Below are 16,522 nucleotides of genomic sequence, written 5' to 3'. Positions count from 1 at the left end.
TGAACAGTACTTATCTGATGATGACAACTCTGAGTCAGACCAGGATTGAAAAACAGTTTGAGTGTCATGTTACACCTGACATATGCATGAAATATACATGTATTTTATTGATTGGTAAAACATATTACCCTAATAGTAGGTCATTATACCTACTATTTGTTCAGTGTTTCTTTGGGAAAGGGAAGCTATGTATGCTGTAGTTCTCTTACAGCATGTGTGTGTGTGTGTGTGTGTGTGTGTGTGTGTGTGTGTGTGTGTGTGTGTGTGTGTGTGTGTGTGTGTGTGTGTGTGTGTGTGTGTGTGTGTGTGTGTGTGTGTGTGTGCATGATGTATATAGGTCTTGTGTGTTAATGTGTGTTCTTGTGCATTTGTGTGTGTGTGCGCATTCAGTATATAGTTATTTTCAATGCTGTATGTAGTTCTTGTATATAATTATTGTGCGTTTGTGTGTCTGTGTGCATGCTTGCATGCTGTATATAGTTCTTTTCCATGCTGATTTTAGCTTTTGTATATAGGCCTAGTTATTTTGTGTGTCTGTGTGCATGCTGTATATAGTTATTTTCCATGCTGATTGTAGTTTTTGTATATAGTTATTTTGTGTGTCTGTGTGCATGCTGTATATAGTTCTTTTGAATTTGTGTGTGTGTGCATGCTGTATATAGTTAATTTCAATGCTATATGTAGTTCTTGTATATAGTTATTGTGCGTTTGTGTGTCTGTGTGCATGCTGTATATAGTTCTTTTCCATGCTGTATGTAGTTATTGTATATAGTTATTGTGTGTGTCTGTGTGCATGCTGTATACAGTTCTTGTGAATTTGTGTGTGTGTGTGCATGCTGTATATAGTTATTTTCCATGCTGTATGTAGTTCTAGTATATAGTTATTGTGCGTTTGTGTGTCTGGGTGCATGCTTGCATGCTGTATATAGTTCTTTTCCATGCTGTTTGTAGTTTTTGTATATAGTTAGTGTGTGTCTGTGTGCATGGGAAATCCGGAAATTACAAAGGTAAACAACAGCACTACACACGTAGATGGTGCACGTGTCAGCAACGTCTTTGTTATTAAACATTGTGAAGTGCTGTTCCAATCCCATCTATACCTATCTGAGCTCATGTGGTCTTACACACTCACTCACTTAGCACCTGAGATCAATTAAGTCTGTGAGTCTTTAGTCCTTAGTCCTCAGGGCTTACTTTGGGATTGGCCCTTCGTGTGTGTGTGCATGCTGTATATAGGAAATGGGCTCATTAAATCAACATAAGGCCTTAACTATATTAATTTTAGTCACTTACCAGGAAGCAGTATAGGGTGCCCTTTGACCTAAGTCATCATATGTTAAGCTTGAGTGTGTAATGGGTCACATAAAAGCAGTTCTGATTGACTAGGCCAATTTCGACTTGTTAAAATCGCTTAAAATCGTTTTTTAGGGTTTCCCTATTCACAGGCCTAAAACAGGTAGTGCAACCCAAAATTTTCAATGTTAACATTCAGATTCATATTCTACACATCCAGACCTTTCAGAAAAGTATGGTTTTGTTGGGAGGTGGGGGGGGTGCACGGTAGGCCTATGTAGCTCGCCGCCTATAATTTTGTTGGCAGACCGAACATTTTATATTACTGTACAGGAAACTTCAATGGTTATTTGTTTTATTTTTGTCCTTTTCTAAGAGATTAAACCACAAACATCCCTGCAAGTGTACTGACCTGCTCAACAGAAAATCGCATACGAAATTTTTGCAAAAATCACCCACAGTTTCCACCCAGTTTCGAACTGGGGACTTATCGCGTGTGAGGCGAACGTGATAACCACTACACTACAAACACGTCTTCAGGTTGCAGACATTAATCTTTAGGTGCACGCTTATTAAAAAGCATATAAAGGAAATGAGCGCTGCACACACCTAGCGTGGAAAAGAGTTAAAGTTTTCTGTCAGAATCCAACCACTGTTTCTGCTCGGTTTCGAACCGAGGACCTTTCGCGTGTTAGGCGAATGTGATGACCACTACACTACAGATACCTATTGATGAGGTGCATGTGCTTTTTAGAAGATGGCTCCTTCCCATAATCTGCTCTGCAAGCAGTGTGACAGTCTGTGAATTCCACAAACAACAGAACAGAGGTCATTCGGCACCCACCTAGTGTCATTCGGCATGGCAGTCTGCCTACAGCTCCTTGGTACGATGGCCTTCACCTGTCTCAAAAGTAAGGGTTTTGTAGCGAATTGCAGCATTTATATTTAAAACGCATCCACTTGTTTCCGCCCAGTTTTGAACTGAGGACCTTTCGCGTGTAAAGCAAACGTGATAACCACTAAACTTCCGAAACTTGATTTGGACGTCAGTCCCACCGCTTCTGGGGTACGCTTGTTCAAAAGCGACTGAAACTATAGACTGCCCAGTGTTTTAAAAATGGCAAAAAGCTGCTAATTTTGTTTGCAGACCAAACATTTTTTATTACTGTACAGGAAACCTCAACGGTCATTTGTTTTATTTTTGTCCTTTTCTAAAGAGATTAAACCACAAACATCCCTGCAAGTGTACTGACCTGCTCAACAGAAAATCGCATACGAAATTTTTGCAAAAACCACCCACTGTTTCCACCCAGTTTCGAACTTGGGACCTTTTCGCGTGTGAGGCGAACGTGATAACCTCTGCACTACAGAAACACGTCTTCAGGTGGCAGACATAAATCTTTAGGTGCACGCTTGTTAACCCTCTGGGGTCCAAAGTGTTTTTGGGGTTCTGGAGGTGTTCTGACATGCTCTAACATTTGAGCTTTTTTCAGTTATTTATAAACATGTTAATGGCAAAGGTGTAAATTCACTCTATATAGCACAAACAGGGCTACCATAATATGTTAGCAAGATGTATGTACATGTTTGTATTTTTGAGAGAATATTGTTTATGCATGGTTATTGAAAAAACTAAAACTTAAAGTCTCTGAAATAAGGCCACAAAACACATACTAAATATGTGTCCACAAGACTTTTGACTAATTGATGTTCTCGCCTAGGATTTTTGCTTCAAAATGATCTGAAAATCATCCTTCCAAATCATTCACATAAAACAATACATTGATTTAAATTTAGTAAAACACTTTTTGTTTGGAAAGGCAATATGCGAAATGGGCGTGACTCATGTATAATGGTCTGATTCACACCTGTGAAGACAAAAGACCTGCTTAATGAGCCTGCATAATGAGCTTTCCACAGGTGTGTCACTGAGCCACAAGAAAGAATACAAGGACACAAGAAAAGAAATGTGTATATATACTACAAAATTGGTTCACAGTTGGAAACATCTATAAAAAAATAGTATTTTTCCACTTGTATTTTTGCTTGCAAATTGTATAATATCCAAGGTGAACATTTCTAGTAATTGTGTAGTTAATTCTCATTCTGTATTTTCAGAAAGTTTTGAATATGTATCCTCTCCCCAAATTTGTCACTAATAAAACACAATACAAATAATTTGAAGAGAAGGCTTATATTGACCTTTTAAGATTTTGTTTACATCTACCTTGTAAATATATTATTTGCTATTTTATTAAAAAGGTTACAATTACAGCAACAATTAAAATAACAATATTTCAAGTGTAATATTTCTTTGTAAAAACTAGAGTGTACATTTTATCATACATATTTCAAATTTAAGGATTCATTAGTTTGAATAAAGCCTACATTGGAACAAACACTATAATAGCATCCTAGTTGATGACTTTATTTTTGACAAAACAAACATAGCCTAATATATTTAACATTTGAGCAGAAATTGGTGAACAAAAGCTTATTCAATGTGGCAGTAGTCTATAGTTTAGGCTACAGTAAACAGTTAATAATCTATTTAAAACTAGTCAACAAAATGTTGTCTTTCATATTTCTTCTGTAACATAGGCATATTGTTTGTTGTTTTTTTGATAGCCTATATAAGGGCATATAAATATTAATTTGCAGTTTAATACGTTGCTAATACAAAGACATTTTAACTTTATTTCAACCTATTTCAGTCGATTTTCACTCATCTCAGTATAGCAATAGGGTTTGGTAAAAACTGTTCAGTTCATTCATTCACACACGCGATTCATATTTAAACAGTCTTTTTGCAGTTTACATACACTATGATATCGTGATTAGAACAATAATAAAAAAACTTACTTCTCAGATGGATATTTCATATTTCTTTGTAAAAACTAAATTATACATTTTATCATACATATTTCAAAGTTAAGGATTCATTAGTTTGAATAAAGCATACATTGGAACAAACACTATAATAGCATCCTACTTGATGACTTTATTTTTGACAAAACAAACATAGCCTAATATATAACATTTGAGCAGAAATTGGTGAACAAAAGCTTATTCAATGTGGCAGTAGCATATTTTACATTAAACAGTTAATAATCTATCAAAAACTAGTCAACAAAATGTTGTCTTTCATATTTCGTCTGTAACATAGGCATATCGTTTGTTGTTTTTATGAGCCTATATTAGGGCATAAATTTTAATTTGCAGTTTAATACGTTGCTAATACAAAGACATTTTAACGTTATTTCAACATATTTCAGTCGATTTTCACTCATCTCAGTATAGCAATAGGGTTTGGTAAAAACTGTTCAGTTCATTCATTCACACACAGACGCGATTCATATTTAAACAGTCTTTTTGCGGTTTACATACACTATGATATCGTGATTAGAACAATAATAATAAAGAACTTACTTATGAGATGGATCCGTTGCTCCTCGGAATGAAAAAAAAAACAGCACGTGTTCTGAGGTAAATGTCCCAGGATTACTCCTCACACAGCCTCGCAAGAAGAAATAGTAGGCTACATTAATCTGATGATTACATTTGTTGTGTTATCGCGTTTATGAGGCGCGTTGACACTTTGCATGTGTTGCTTCAGATCATTTGCGTTTGAATACCGCGCGCTCTCCGTGGGCGTGTCAGATTAGCAGAATAATGAGCTAAGAGAACGATAATGAGATCGGCTGACACCTCTCTCTTTTTTAATAGATTACATAAACAGAGAATATTTATTTTAGTTTTGAATTAGATATTTTAAAAGTACAAACTTAAATGATATAAAGATATATTGCTCGTGCTTGTGTGAATAGTATTCGCTGAGCTTTGTTTAAGTTTAGAGACGTGCACCAGAAAAAAATTTTACGGAGACAGAGAGGCAGAAAGCACACCCTGTTTATTTTCTTCATTTTACAAAAGCACACGGTTTTGATGTTAATGTGAGTGTACACAAAAAAAGAAGACCCTCTATAGTTTATAATCATGTATTGATTTTATTTATATGACGTAAAATGACGGAGTATTTTAAGTCTATGTTGCTGCTATGTGGAAAAAAAACGACCCAAGAGAGTTAAAAAGCGTATAAAGGAAATGAGCGCTACACTCACCTAGCGTGGCAAACAGTATAAATTTTCTGTCAGACCCCAACCACTGTTTCTGCTCGGTTTCGAACCGAGGACCTTTCGCGAGTTAGGCGAATGTGATGACCACTACACTACAGAAACCTATTGATGAGATGGATGTGCTTTTTAGAAGATGGCTCCTTCCCATAATCTGCCCTGCAAGCAGTGTGACAGTCTGTAAATTCCACAAACAACAGAACAGAGGTCATTCGGCATGGCAGTCTGCCTACAGCTCCTTGGTACGATGGCCTTCACCTGTCTTAAAAGTAAGGGTTTTGTATCGAATTGCAGCATTTATTTTTAACATGCCTCCACTTGTTTCAGCCCAGTTTTGAACTGAAGACCTTTGCGTGTAAAGCGAACGTGATATCATGGCATGTGCTTTTTAGAAGATGGCTCCTTCCCATAATCTGCTCTGCAAGCAGTGTGACAGTCTGTGAATTCCACAAACAACAGAACAGAGGTCATTCGGCATGGCAGTCTGCCTACAGCTCCTTGGTACGATGGCCTTCACCTGTCTCAAAAGTAAGGGTTTTGTATCGAATTGCAGCATTTATATTTAACATGCCTCCACTTGTTCCCACCCAATTTTGAACTGAAGACCTTTGCGTGTAAAGCGAACGTGATATCATGGCATGTGCTTTTTAGAAGATGGCTCCTTCCCATAATCTGCTCTGCAAGCAGTGTGACAGTCTGTGAATTCCACAAACAACAGAACAGAGGTCATTCGGCATGGCAGTCTGCCTACAGCTCCTTGGTACGATGGCCTTCACCTGTCTCAAAAGTAAGGGTTTTGTAGCATTTATATTTAAAATGCATCCACTTGTTTCCGCCCAGTTTTGAACTGAGGACATTTTGCGTGTAAAGCAAACGTGATAACCACTACACTACGGAAACTTGATTTGGACGGTACCCACCTAGTGTCATTCGGCATGGCAGTCTGCCTACAGCTCCTTGGTACGATGGCCTTCACCTGTCTCAAGTAAGGGTTTTGTAGCGAATTGCAGCATTTATATTTAACATGCCTCCACTTGTTTCCACCCAATTTTGAACTGAGGACCTTTCGCGTGTAAAGCGAACGTGATAACCACTACACTACGGAAACTTGGTTTGGATCTCATTCCCGCCTCTTCTAGCGTACGCTTGTTCAAAAGCGACTGAAACTATAGACTGCCCAGTGTTTTTAACATGGCAAAAAGCTGCTAATTTTGTTGGCAGACCGAACATTTTATATTACTGTACAGGAAACCTCAATGTTCATTTGTTTTATTTTTGTCCTTTTCTAAAGAGATTAAACAACAAACATCCCTTCAAGTGTACTGACCTGCTCAACAGAAAATCGCATAGGAAATATTTGCAAAAATCACCCACAGTTTCCGCCCAGTTTCGAACTGGGGACTTTTCGCGTGTGAGGTGAACGTGATAACCACTACATAACAAACACGTCTTCAGGTTGCAGACATAAATCTTTAGGTGCACGTTTAATAAAAAGCATATAAAGGAAATAAGCGCTGCACCCACCAAGCGTGCCAAAGAGTTTACATTTTCTGTCAGAATCCAACCACTGTTTCTGCTCGGTTTCGAACCGAGGACCTTTCGCGTGTTAGAAGAATGTGATGACCACTACACTACAGAAACCTATTGTTGAGAGGGATGTGCTTTTTAGAAGATGGCTCCTTCCCATAATCTGCCCTGCAAGCAGTGTGAAAGTCTGTAAATTCCACAAACAACAGAACAGAGGTCATTCGGCACCCACCTAGTGTCATTCGGCATGGCAGTCTGCCTACAGCTCCTTGATACGATGGCCTTCACCTGTCTTAAAAGTAAGGGTTTTGTAACGAATTGCAGCATTTATATTTAACATGCCTCCACTTGTTTCCACCCAATTTTGAACTGAGGACCTTTCGCGTGTAAAGCGAACGTGATAACCACTACACTACGGAAACTTGATTTGGACGGCACCCACCTAGTGTCTTTCGGCATGGCAGTCTGCCTACAGCTCCTTGGTACGATGGCCTTCACCTGTCTCAAAAGTAAGGGTTTTGTAGCATTTATATTTAAAATGCATCCACTTGTTTCCGCCCAGTTTTGAACTGAGGACCTTTCGCGTGTAAAGCGAACGTGATAACCACTACACTACGGAAACTGGATTTCGACGGCACCCACCTAGTGTCTTTCGGCATGGCAGTCTGCCTACAGCTCCTTGGTACGATGGCCTTCACCTGTCTCAAAAGTAAGGGTTTTGTAGCATTTATATTTAAAATGCATCCACTTGTTTAAGCCCAGTTTTGAACTGAGGACCTTTTGCGTGTAAAGCAAACGTGATAACCACTACACTACGGAAACTTGATTTGGACGGCACCCACCTAGTGTCATTCGGCATGGCAGTCTGCCTACAGCTCCTTGATAAAGGAAAGGAGCACTGCTACCACCTAGCGTGGCAAAAAGTTTAAATTTTCTGTCAGAATCCAACCACTGTTTCTGCTCGGTTTCGAACAGAGGACCTTTTGCGTGTTAGGCGAACGTGATGAACACTACACTACAGAAACCTATTGATGAGGTACATGTGCTTTTTAGAAGATGGCTCCTTCCCATAATCTACTCTGCAAGCAGTGTGACAGTCTGTGAATTCCACAAACAACAGAACAGAGGTCATTCGGCATGGCAGTCTGCCTACAGCTCCTGGGTACGATGGCCTTCACCTGTCTTAAATGTAAGGGTTTTGTATCGAATTGCAGCATTTATATTTAACATGCCTCCACTTGTTTCCGCCCAGTTTTGAACTGAAGACCTTTGCGTGTAAAGCGAACGTGATATCATGGCATGTGCTTTTTAGAAGATGGCTCCTTCCCATAATCTACTCTGCAAGCAGTGTGACAGTCTGTGAATTCCACAAACAACAGAACAGAGGTCATTAAACCACAAACATCCCTGCAAGTGTACTGACCTGCTCAACAGAAAATCGCATACGAACTTTTTGCAAAAAACACCCACAGTTTCCGCCCAGTTTCGAACTGGGGACCTTTCGCGTGTGAGGCAAACGTGATAACCACTACACTATGGAAACAAGTCTTCAGGTTGCAGACATAAATCTTTAGGTGCACCCTTATTAAAAAGCATATAAAGGAAATGAGCGCTGCACCCACCTAGTGTGGCAAACAGTTAAAATTTTCTGTCAGAATCCAACCACTGTTTCTGCTCGGTTTCGAACCGAGGACCTTTCGCGTGTTAGGCGAACGTGATGACCACTACACTACAGAAACCTATTGATGAGGTGTATGTGATTTTTAGAAGATGGCTCCTTCCCATAATCTGCTCTGCAAGCAGTGTGACAGTCTGTGAATTCCACAAACAACAGAACAGAGGTCATTCGGCATGGCAGTCTGCCTACAGCTCCTTGGTAGGATGGCCTTCACCTGTCTCAAAAGTAAGGGTTTTGTAGCGAATTGCAGCATTTATATTTAAAATGCATCCACTTGTTTCCGCCCAGTTTTGAACTGAGGACCTTTCGCGTGTAAAGCAAACGTGATAACCACTACACTTCCGAAACTTGCTTTGGACGTCAGTCCCACCGCTTCTAGGGTACGCTTGTTCAAAAGCGACTGAAACTATAGACTGCCCAGTTTTTTTAACATGGCAAAAAGCTGCTAATTTTGTTGGCAGACCGAACATTTTATATTACTGTACAGGAAACCTCAATGGTCATTTGTTTTATTTTTGTCCTTTTCTAAGAGATTAAACCACAAACATCCCTGCAAGTGTACTGACCTGCTCAACAGAAAATCGCATATGAAATTTTTGCAAAAATCACCCACAGTTTCCGCCCAGTTTCGAACTGGGGACCTTTCGCGTGTGAGGCAAACGTGATAACCACTACACTACGGAAACAAGTCTTCAGGTTGCAGACATAAATCCTTAGGTGCACGCTTATTAAAAAGCATATAAAGGAAATGAGCGCTGCACCCACCTAGTGTGGCAAACAGTTTAAATTTTCTGTCAGAATCCAACCACTGTTTCTGCTCGGTTTCGAACCGAGGACCTTTCGCGTGTTAGGCGAACGTGATGACCACTAAACTACAGAAACCTATTGATGAGGTGCATGTGCTTTTTAGAAGATGGCTCCTTCCCATAATCTGCTTTTCAAGCAGTGTGACAGTCTGTAAATTCCACAAACAACAGAACAGAGGTCATTCGGCATTGCAGTCTGCCTACAGCTCCTTGGTACGATGGCCTTCACCTGTCTCAAAAGTAAGGGTTTTGTAGCGAATTGCAGCATTTACATTTAACATGCCTCCACTTGTTTCCGCCCAGTTTTGAACTGAGCACCTTTCGCGTGTAAAGCGAACGTGATAACCACTACACTACGGAAACTTGATTTAGACGTCAGTCCCACCTCTTCTAGGGTACGCTTGTTCAAAAGCGACTGAAACTATAGACTGCCCAGTGTTTTTAACATGGCAAAAAGCTGCTAATTTTGTTGGCAGACCGAACATTTTATATTACTGTACAGGAAACCTCAATGGTCATTTGTTTTATTTTTGTCCTTTTCTAAAGAGATTAAACCACAAACATCCCTGCAAGTGTACTGACCTGCTCAACAGAAAATCGCATACGAAAGTTTTGCAAAAATAACCCATAGTTTCCGCCCAGTTTCGAAGTGGGGACCTTTCGCGTGTGAGGCGAACGTGATAACCACTACACTACAGAAACCTATTGATGAGGACATGTGCTTTTTAGAAGATGGCTCCTTACCATAATCTGCTCTGCAAGCAGTGTGACAGTCTGTGAATTCCACAAACAACAGAACAGAGGTCATTCGGCATGGCAGTCTGCCTACAACTCCTTGGTACGATGGCCTTCACATGTCTCAAGAGTAAGGGTTTTGTAGCGAATTGCAGCATTTATATTTAAAATGCATCCACTTGTTTCCGCCCAGTTTAGAACTGAGGACCTTTCGCGTGTAAAGCAAACGTGATAACCACTACACTACGGAAACTTGATTTGAACGTCAGTCCCACCTCTTCTATAATCTGCTCTGCAAGCAGTGTGACAGTCTGTAAATTCCACAAACAACAGAACAGAGGTCATTCTGCATGGCAGTCTGCCTACAGCTCCTTGGTACGATGGCCTTCACCTGTCTCAAAAGTAAGGGTTTTGTAGCATTTATGTTTAAAATGCATCCACTTGTTTCCGCCCAGTTTTGAACTGAGGACCTTTTGCGTGTAAAGCAAACGTGATAACCACTACACTACGGAAACTTGATTTGGACAGCACCCACCTAGTGTGATTCGGCATGGCAGTCTGCCTACAGCTCCTTGACACGATGGCCTTCACCTGTCTTAAAAGTAAGGGTTTTGTAGCGAATTGCAGCATTTATATTAAACATGCCTCCACTTGTTTCCACCCAATTTTGAACTGAGGACCTTTCGCGTGTAAAGCAAACGTGATAACCACTACACTACGGAAACTTGGTTTGGATCTCATTCCCACCTCTTCTAGCGTACGCTTGTTCAAAAGCGACTGAAACTATAGACTGCCCAGTGTTTTTAACATGGCAAAAAGCTGCTAATTTCGTTGGCAGACCGAACATTTTATATTACTGTACAGGAAACCTCAATGGTCATTTGTTTTATTTTTGTCCTTTTCTAAAGAGATTAAACAACAAACATCCCTGCAAGTGCACTGACCTGCTCAACAGAAAATCGCATACGAAATTTTTGCAAAAATCACCCACAGTTTCCGCCCAGTTTCGAACTGGGGACTTTTCGCGTGTGAGGCGAACGTGATAACCACTACATAACAAACACGTCTTCAGGTTGCAGACATAAATCTTTAGGTGCACGCTTATTAAAAAGCATATAAAGGAAATAAGCGCTGCACCCACCTAGCGTGCCAAAGAGTTTACATTTTCTGTCAGAATCCAACCACTGTTTCTGCTCGGTTTCGAACCGAGGACCTTTCGCGTGTTAGGCGAATGTGATGACCACTACACTACAGAAACCTATTGTTGAGAGGGATGTGCTTTTTAGAAGATGGCTCCTTCCCATAATCTGCCCTGCAAGCAGTGTGACAGTCTGTAAATTCCACAAACAACAGAACAGAGGTCATTCGGCACCCACCTAGTGGGTGCTTCTCATTTCTTATTTGTGCATCCTCGTTTCCTTTCCTCGCTTCCTTTCCTAGCGTCTCAGCTCCACCCCCTGTAGGTTTTGAGGGAAGGACGCAAGGAAAGAAATTGAGGACGGAGGAATCGAATGAAAGCTTTTTTTATTCATTGGAATACTTGATCACTCGCGCGTCACTTCATAGCGTCATCAGCAGCGCTCAAAGGATCTGCCCTTATGTTGTTGAAGTTTGTTTATTTAAGAAATTCATAATAAATGATAATAAAGCAAGATACCCTGTTGAAATATGTGTAATGTGTGGTTTATATAAACTGCAAAGGTAAAGCATACATTAAAACAGATTGTGATCGATGTGAAGGGGGAGGAGAATGTATACGCGCGTCACGTTTAGTCGATAAATCTCTTCCGCATAGGATACACCTGTGTATCCTCGCTCATGACTCCTCTGGAAGCCTCCTCACTCCTCGATCCTCGCCTCCTCGCGGTGCAATTAGAGAATTGAGATGTCCTTCAAGATGGCTGCGCTCGATCGGTTTGCGGGACATAGGATGGAGGACAGAGGAACGAGGAGACGAGGAGGGATATTGCGAAGCACCCAGTGTCATTCGGCATGGCAGTCTGCCTACAGCTCCTTGATACGATGGCCTTCACCTGTCTTAAAAGTAAGGGTTTTGTAGCGAATTGCAGCATTTATATTTAACATGCCTCCACTTGTTTCCACCCAATTTTGAACTGAGGACCTTTCGCGTGTAAAGCGAACGTGATAACCACTACACTACGGAAACTTGGTCTGGATCTCATTCCCACCTCTTCTAGCGTACGCTTGTTCAAAAGCGACTGAAACTATAGACTGCCCAGTGTTTTTAACATGGCAAAAAGCTGCTAATTTTGTTGGCAGACCGAACATTTTATATTACTGTACAGGAAACCTCAATGGTCATTTGTTTTATTTTTGTCCTTTTCTAAAGAGATTAAACAACAAACATCCCTGCAAGTGTACTGACCTGCTCAACAGAAAATCGCATACGAAATTTTTGCAAAAATCACCCACAGTTTCCGCCCAGTTTCAAACTGGGGACTTTTCGCGTGGGAGGCGAACGTGATAACCACTACACTACAAACACGTCTTCAGGTTGCAGACCTAAATCTTTAGGCGCACGCTTATTAAAAAGCATATAAAGGAAATGAGGAAATAAAGGAAATAGTGTGGCAAAGAGTTTAAATTTTCTGTCAGAATCCAACCACTGTTTCTGCTCGGTTTCGAACCGAGGACCTTTCGCGTGTTAGGCGAATGTGATGACCACTAAACTACAGAAACCTATTTGTGCTTTTTAGAAGATGGCTCGTTCCCATAATCTGCCCTGCAAGCAGTGTGACAGTCTGTAAATTCCACAAACAACAGAACAGAGGTCATTCGGCACCCACCTAGTGTCATTCGGCATGGCAGTCTGCGTACAGCTCCTTGTTACGATGGCCTTCACCTGTCTTAAAAGTAAGGGTTTTGAAGTGAATTGCAGCATTTATATTTAACATGCCTCCACTTGTTTCCACCCAATTTTGAACTGAGGACCTTTCGCTTGCAGTTTGCAGACATAAATCTTTAGGTGCACGCTTATTAAAAAGCATATAAAGGAAATGAGGAAATAAAGGAAATAGTGTGGCAAAGAGTTTAAATTTTCTGTCAGAATCCAACCACTGTTTCTGCTCGGTTTCGAACCGAGGACCTTTCGCGTGTTAGGCGAACGTGATGACCACTAAACTACAGAAACCTATTGATGAGGTGCATGTGCTTTTTAGAAGATGGCTCCTTCCCATAATCTGCTCTGCAAGCAGTGTGACAGTCTGTGAATTCCACAAACAACAGAACAGAGGTCATTCGGCATTGCAGTCTGCCTACAGCTCCTTGGTACGATGGCCTTCACCTGTCTCAAAAGTAAGGGTTTTGTAGCGAATTGCAGCATTTATATTTAACATGCCTCCACTTGTTTCCGCCCAGTTTAGAACTGAGGACCTTTCGCGTGTAAAGCAAACGTGATAACCACTACACTACAATGGTCATTTGTTTAATTTTTGTCCTTTTCTAAAGAGATTAAACAACAAACATCCCTGCAAGTGCACTGACCTGCTCAACAGAAAATCGCATACGAAATTTTTGCAAAAATCACCCACAGTTTCCGCCCAGTTTCGAACTGGGGACTTTTCGCGTGTGAGGCGAACGTGATAACCACTACATAACAAACACGTCTTCAGGTTGCAGACATAAATCTTTAGGTGCACGCTTATTAAAAAGCATATAAAGGAAATAAGCGCTGCACCCACCTAGCGTGCCAAAGAGTTTTCATTTTCTGTCAGAACCCAACCACTGTTTCTGCTCGGTTTCGAACCGAGGACCTTTCGCGTGTTAGGCGAATGTGATGACCACTACACTACAGAAACCTATTGTTCAGAGGGATGTGCTTTTTAGAAGATGGCTCCTTCCCATAATCTGCCCTGCAAGCAGTGTGACAGTCTGTAAATTCCACAAACAACAGAACAGAGGTAATTCGGCACCCACCTAGTGGGTGCTTCTCATTTCTTATTTGTGCATCCTCGTTTCCTTTCCTCGCTTCCTTTCCTATGGTCTCAGCTCCACCCCCTGTAGGTTTTGAGGGAAGGACGCAAGGAAAGAAAATGAGGACGGAGAAATCGAATGAAAGCTTTTTTTATTCATTGGAATACTTGATCACTCGCGCGTCACTTCATAGCGTCATCAGCAGCGCTCAAAGAATCTGCCCTTATGTTGTTGAAGTTTGTTTATTTAAGAAATTCATAATAAATGATAATAAAGCAAGATACCCTGTTGAAATATGTGTAATGTGTGGTTTATATAAACTGCAAAGGTAAAGCATACATTAAAACAGATTGTGATCGATGTGAAGGGGGAGGAGAATGTATACGCGCGTCACGTTTAGTCGATAAATCTCTTCCGCATAGGATACACCTGTGTATCCTCGCTCATGACTCCTCTGGAAGCCTCCTCACTCCTCGATCCTCGCCTCCTCGCGGTGCAATTAGAGAATTGAGATGTCCTTCAAGATGGCTGCGCTCGATCGGTTTGCGGGACATAGGATGGAGGACAGAGGAACGAGGAGACGAGGAGGGATATTGCGAAGCACCCAGTGTCATTCGGCATGGCAGTCTGCCTACAGCTCCTTGATACGATGGCCTTCACCTGTCTTAAAAGTAAGGGTTTTGTAGCGAATTGCAGCATTTATATTTAACATGCCTCCACTTGTTTCCACCCAATTTTGAACTGAGGACCTTTCGCGTGTAAAGCGAACGTGATAACCACTACACTACGGAAACTTGGTCTGGATCTCATTCCCACCTCTTCTAGCGTACGCTTGTTCAAAAGCGACTGAAACTATAGACTGCCCAGTGTTTTTAAAATGGCAAAAAGCTGCTAATTTTGTTGGCAGACCGAACATTTTATATTACTGTACAGGAAACCTCAATGGTCATTTGTTTTATTTTTGTCCTTTTCTAAAGAGATTAAACAACAAACATCCCTGCAAGTGTACTGACCTGCTCAACAGAAAATCGCATACGAAATTTTTGCAAAAATCACCCACAGTTTCCGCCCAGTTTCAAACTGGGGACTTTTCGCGTGGGAGGCGAACGTGATAACCACTACACTACAAACACGTCTTCAGGTTGCAGACCTAAATCTTTAGGCGCACGCTTATTAAAAAGCATATAAAGGAAATGAGCGCTGCACCCACCTAGTGTGGCAAAGAGTTTAAATTTTCTGTCAGAATCCAACCACTGTTTCTGCTCGTTTCGAACCGAGGACCTTTCGCGTGTTAGGCGAATGTGATGACCACTAAACTACAGAAACCTATTTGTGCTTTTTAGAAGATGGCTCGTTCCCATAATCTGCCCTGCAAGCAGTGTGACAGTCTGTAAATTCCACAAACAACAGAACAGAGGTCATTCGGCACCCACCTAGTGTCATTCGGCATGGCAGTCTGCCTACAGCTCCTTGTTACGATGGCCTTCACCTGTCTTAAAAGTAAGGGTTTTGAAGTGAATTGCAGCATTTATATTTAACATGCCCCCACTTGTTTCCACCCAATTTTGAACTGAGGACCTTTCGCTTGCAGTTTGCAGACATAAATCTTTAGGTGCACGCTTATTAAAAAGCATATAATGGAAATGAGCGCTGCACCCACCTAGTGTGGCAAACATTTTAAATTTTCTGTCAGAATCCAACCACTGTTTCTGCTCGGTTTCGAACCGAGGACCTTTCGCGTGTTAGGCGAACGTGATGAACACTACACTACAGAAACCTATTGATGAGGTGCATGTGATTTTTAGAAGATGGCTCCTTCCCATAATCTGCCCTGCAAGCAGTGTGACAGTCTGCCCAGTGTTTTTAACATGGCAAAAAGCTGCTAATTTTGTTGGCCGAACATTTTATATTACTGTACAGGAAACCTCAATGGTCATTTGTTTTATTTTTGTCCTTTTCTAAAGAGATTAAACAACAAACATCCAAGTCTTCAGGTTGCAGACATAAATCTTTAGGTGCACCCTTATTAAAAAGCATATAAAGGAAATGAGCGCTGCACCCACCTAGTGTGGCAAACAGTTAAAATTTTCTGTCAGAATCCAACCACTGTTTCTGCTCTGCAAGCAGTGTGACAGTCTGCCCAGTGTTTTTAACATGGCAAAAAGCTGTTAATTTTGTTAGGCGAATGTGATGACCACTACACTACAGAAACCTGTTGTTGAGAGGGATGTGCTTTTTAGAAGATGGCTCCTTCCCATTATCTGCCCTGCAAGCAGTGTGACAGTCTGTAAATTCCACAAACAACAGAACAAAGGTCATTCGGCACCCACCTAGTGTCATTCGGCATGGCAGTCTGCCTACAGCTCCTTGATACGATGGCCTTCACCTGTCTTAAAAGTAAGGTTTTTGTAGCGAAT

The 16,522-nt window shown here is 41.1% G+C and overlaps 16 non-coding genes across 16 annotated transcripts; all 16 read right to left on the bottom strand.

Annotated features, from left to right (window-relative positions):
• Positions 1-1,946: 1,946 nt before the first annotated feature.
• Positions 1,947-2,019, bottom strand: trnav-aac (transfer RNA valine (anticodon AAC)). The gene has a single exon. It is a non-coding gene; the product is annotated as a tRNA-Val (tRNA).
• Positions 2,020-5,458: 3,439 nt separating this feature from the next.
• trnav-aac (transfer RNA valine (anticodon AAC)) lies at positions 5,459-5,531 on the bottom strand. The gene has a single exon. It is a non-coding gene; the product is annotated as a tRNA-Val (tRNA).
• A 722-nt stretch (positions 5,532-6,253) lies between these two features.
• On the bottom strand, positions 6,254-6,326 carry trnav-uac (transfer RNA valine (anticodon UAC)). Its single transcript has one exon. It is a non-coding gene; the product is annotated as a tRNA-Val (tRNA).
• Positions 6,327-7,502: 1,176 nt separating this feature from the next.
• trnav-uac (transfer RNA valine (anticodon UAC)) lies at positions 7,503-7,575 on the bottom strand. Its single transcript has one exon. It is a non-coding gene; the product is annotated as a tRNA-Val (tRNA).
• An 848-nt stretch (positions 7,576-8,423) lies between these two features.
• Positions 8,424-8,496, bottom strand: trnav-cac (transfer RNA valine (anticodon CAC)). Its single transcript has one exon. It is a non-coding gene; the product is annotated as a tRNA-Val (tRNA).
• Positions 8,497-8,619: 123 nt separating this feature from the next.
• Positions 8,620-8,692, bottom strand: trnav-aac (transfer RNA valine (anticodon AAC)). The gene has a single exon. It is a non-coding gene; the product is annotated as a tRNA-Val (tRNA).
• Positions 8,693-9,244: 552 nt separating this feature from the next.
• On the bottom strand, positions 9,245-9,317 carry trnav-cac (transfer RNA valine (anticodon CAC)). Its single transcript has one exon. It is a non-coding gene; the product is annotated as a tRNA-Val (tRNA).
• Positions 9,318-9,440: 123 nt separating this feature from the next.
• Positions 9,441-9,513, bottom strand: trnav-aac (transfer RNA valine (anticodon AAC)). Its single transcript has one exon. It is a non-coding gene; the product is annotated as a tRNA-Val (tRNA).
• Positions 9,514-9,727: 214 nt separating this feature from the next.
• Positions 9,728-9,800, bottom strand: trnav-uac (transfer RNA valine (anticodon UAC)). The gene has a single exon. It is a non-coding gene; the product is annotated as a tRNA-Val (tRNA).
• A 266-nt stretch (positions 9,801-10,066) lies between these two features.
• trnav-cac (transfer RNA valine (anticodon CAC)) lies at positions 10,067-10,139 on the bottom strand. Its single transcript has one exon. It is a non-coding gene; the product is annotated as a tRNA-Val (tRNA).
• A 475-nt stretch (positions 10,140-10,614) lies between these two features.
• On the bottom strand, positions 10,615-10,687 carry trnav-uac (transfer RNA valine (anticodon UAC)). Its single transcript has one exon. It is a non-coding gene; the product is annotated as a tRNA-Val (tRNA).
• Positions 10,688-11,357: 670 nt separating this feature from the next.
• trnav-aac (transfer RNA valine (anticodon AAC)) lies at positions 11,358-11,430 on the bottom strand. Its single transcript has one exon. It is a non-coding gene; the product is annotated as a tRNA-Val (tRNA).
• A 1,369-nt stretch (positions 11,431-12,799) lies between these two features.
• trnav-aac (transfer RNA valine (anticodon AAC)) lies at positions 12,800-12,872 on the bottom strand. The gene has a single exon. It is a non-coding gene; the product is annotated as a tRNA-Val (tRNA).
• A 378-nt stretch (positions 12,873-13,250) lies between these two features.
• Positions 13,251-13,323, bottom strand: trnav-aac (transfer RNA valine (anticodon AAC)). The gene has a single exon. It is a non-coding gene; the product is annotated as a tRNA-Val (tRNA).
• Positions 13,324-13,917: 594 nt separating this feature from the next.
• trnav-aac (transfer RNA valine (anticodon AAC)) lies at positions 13,918-13,990 on the bottom strand. The gene has a single exon. It is a non-coding gene; the product is annotated as a tRNA-Val (tRNA).
• A 1,819-nt stretch (positions 13,991-15,809) lies between these two features.
• On the bottom strand, positions 15,810-15,882 carry trnav-aac (transfer RNA valine (anticodon AAC)). The gene has a single exon. It is a non-coding gene; the product is annotated as a tRNA-Val (tRNA).
• Positions 15,883-16,522: the final 640 nt, after the last annotated feature.

Source organism: Siphateles boraxobius, unplaced genomic scaffold, assembly GCF_051911475.1.
Source record: "Siphateles boraxobius isolate OS27281-9 unplaced genomic scaffold, OSU_SipBor_1 6, whole genome shotgun sequence".
In the NCBI taxonomy this organism is placed as follows: domain Eukaryota; kingdom Metazoa; phylum Chordata; class Actinopteri; order Cypriniformes; family Leuciscidae; genus Siphateles; species Siphateles boraxobius.
The sequence above is the reverse complement of the archived record's forward strand: the minus strand, read 5'-3'. Positions and strand labels throughout refer to the sequence as shown.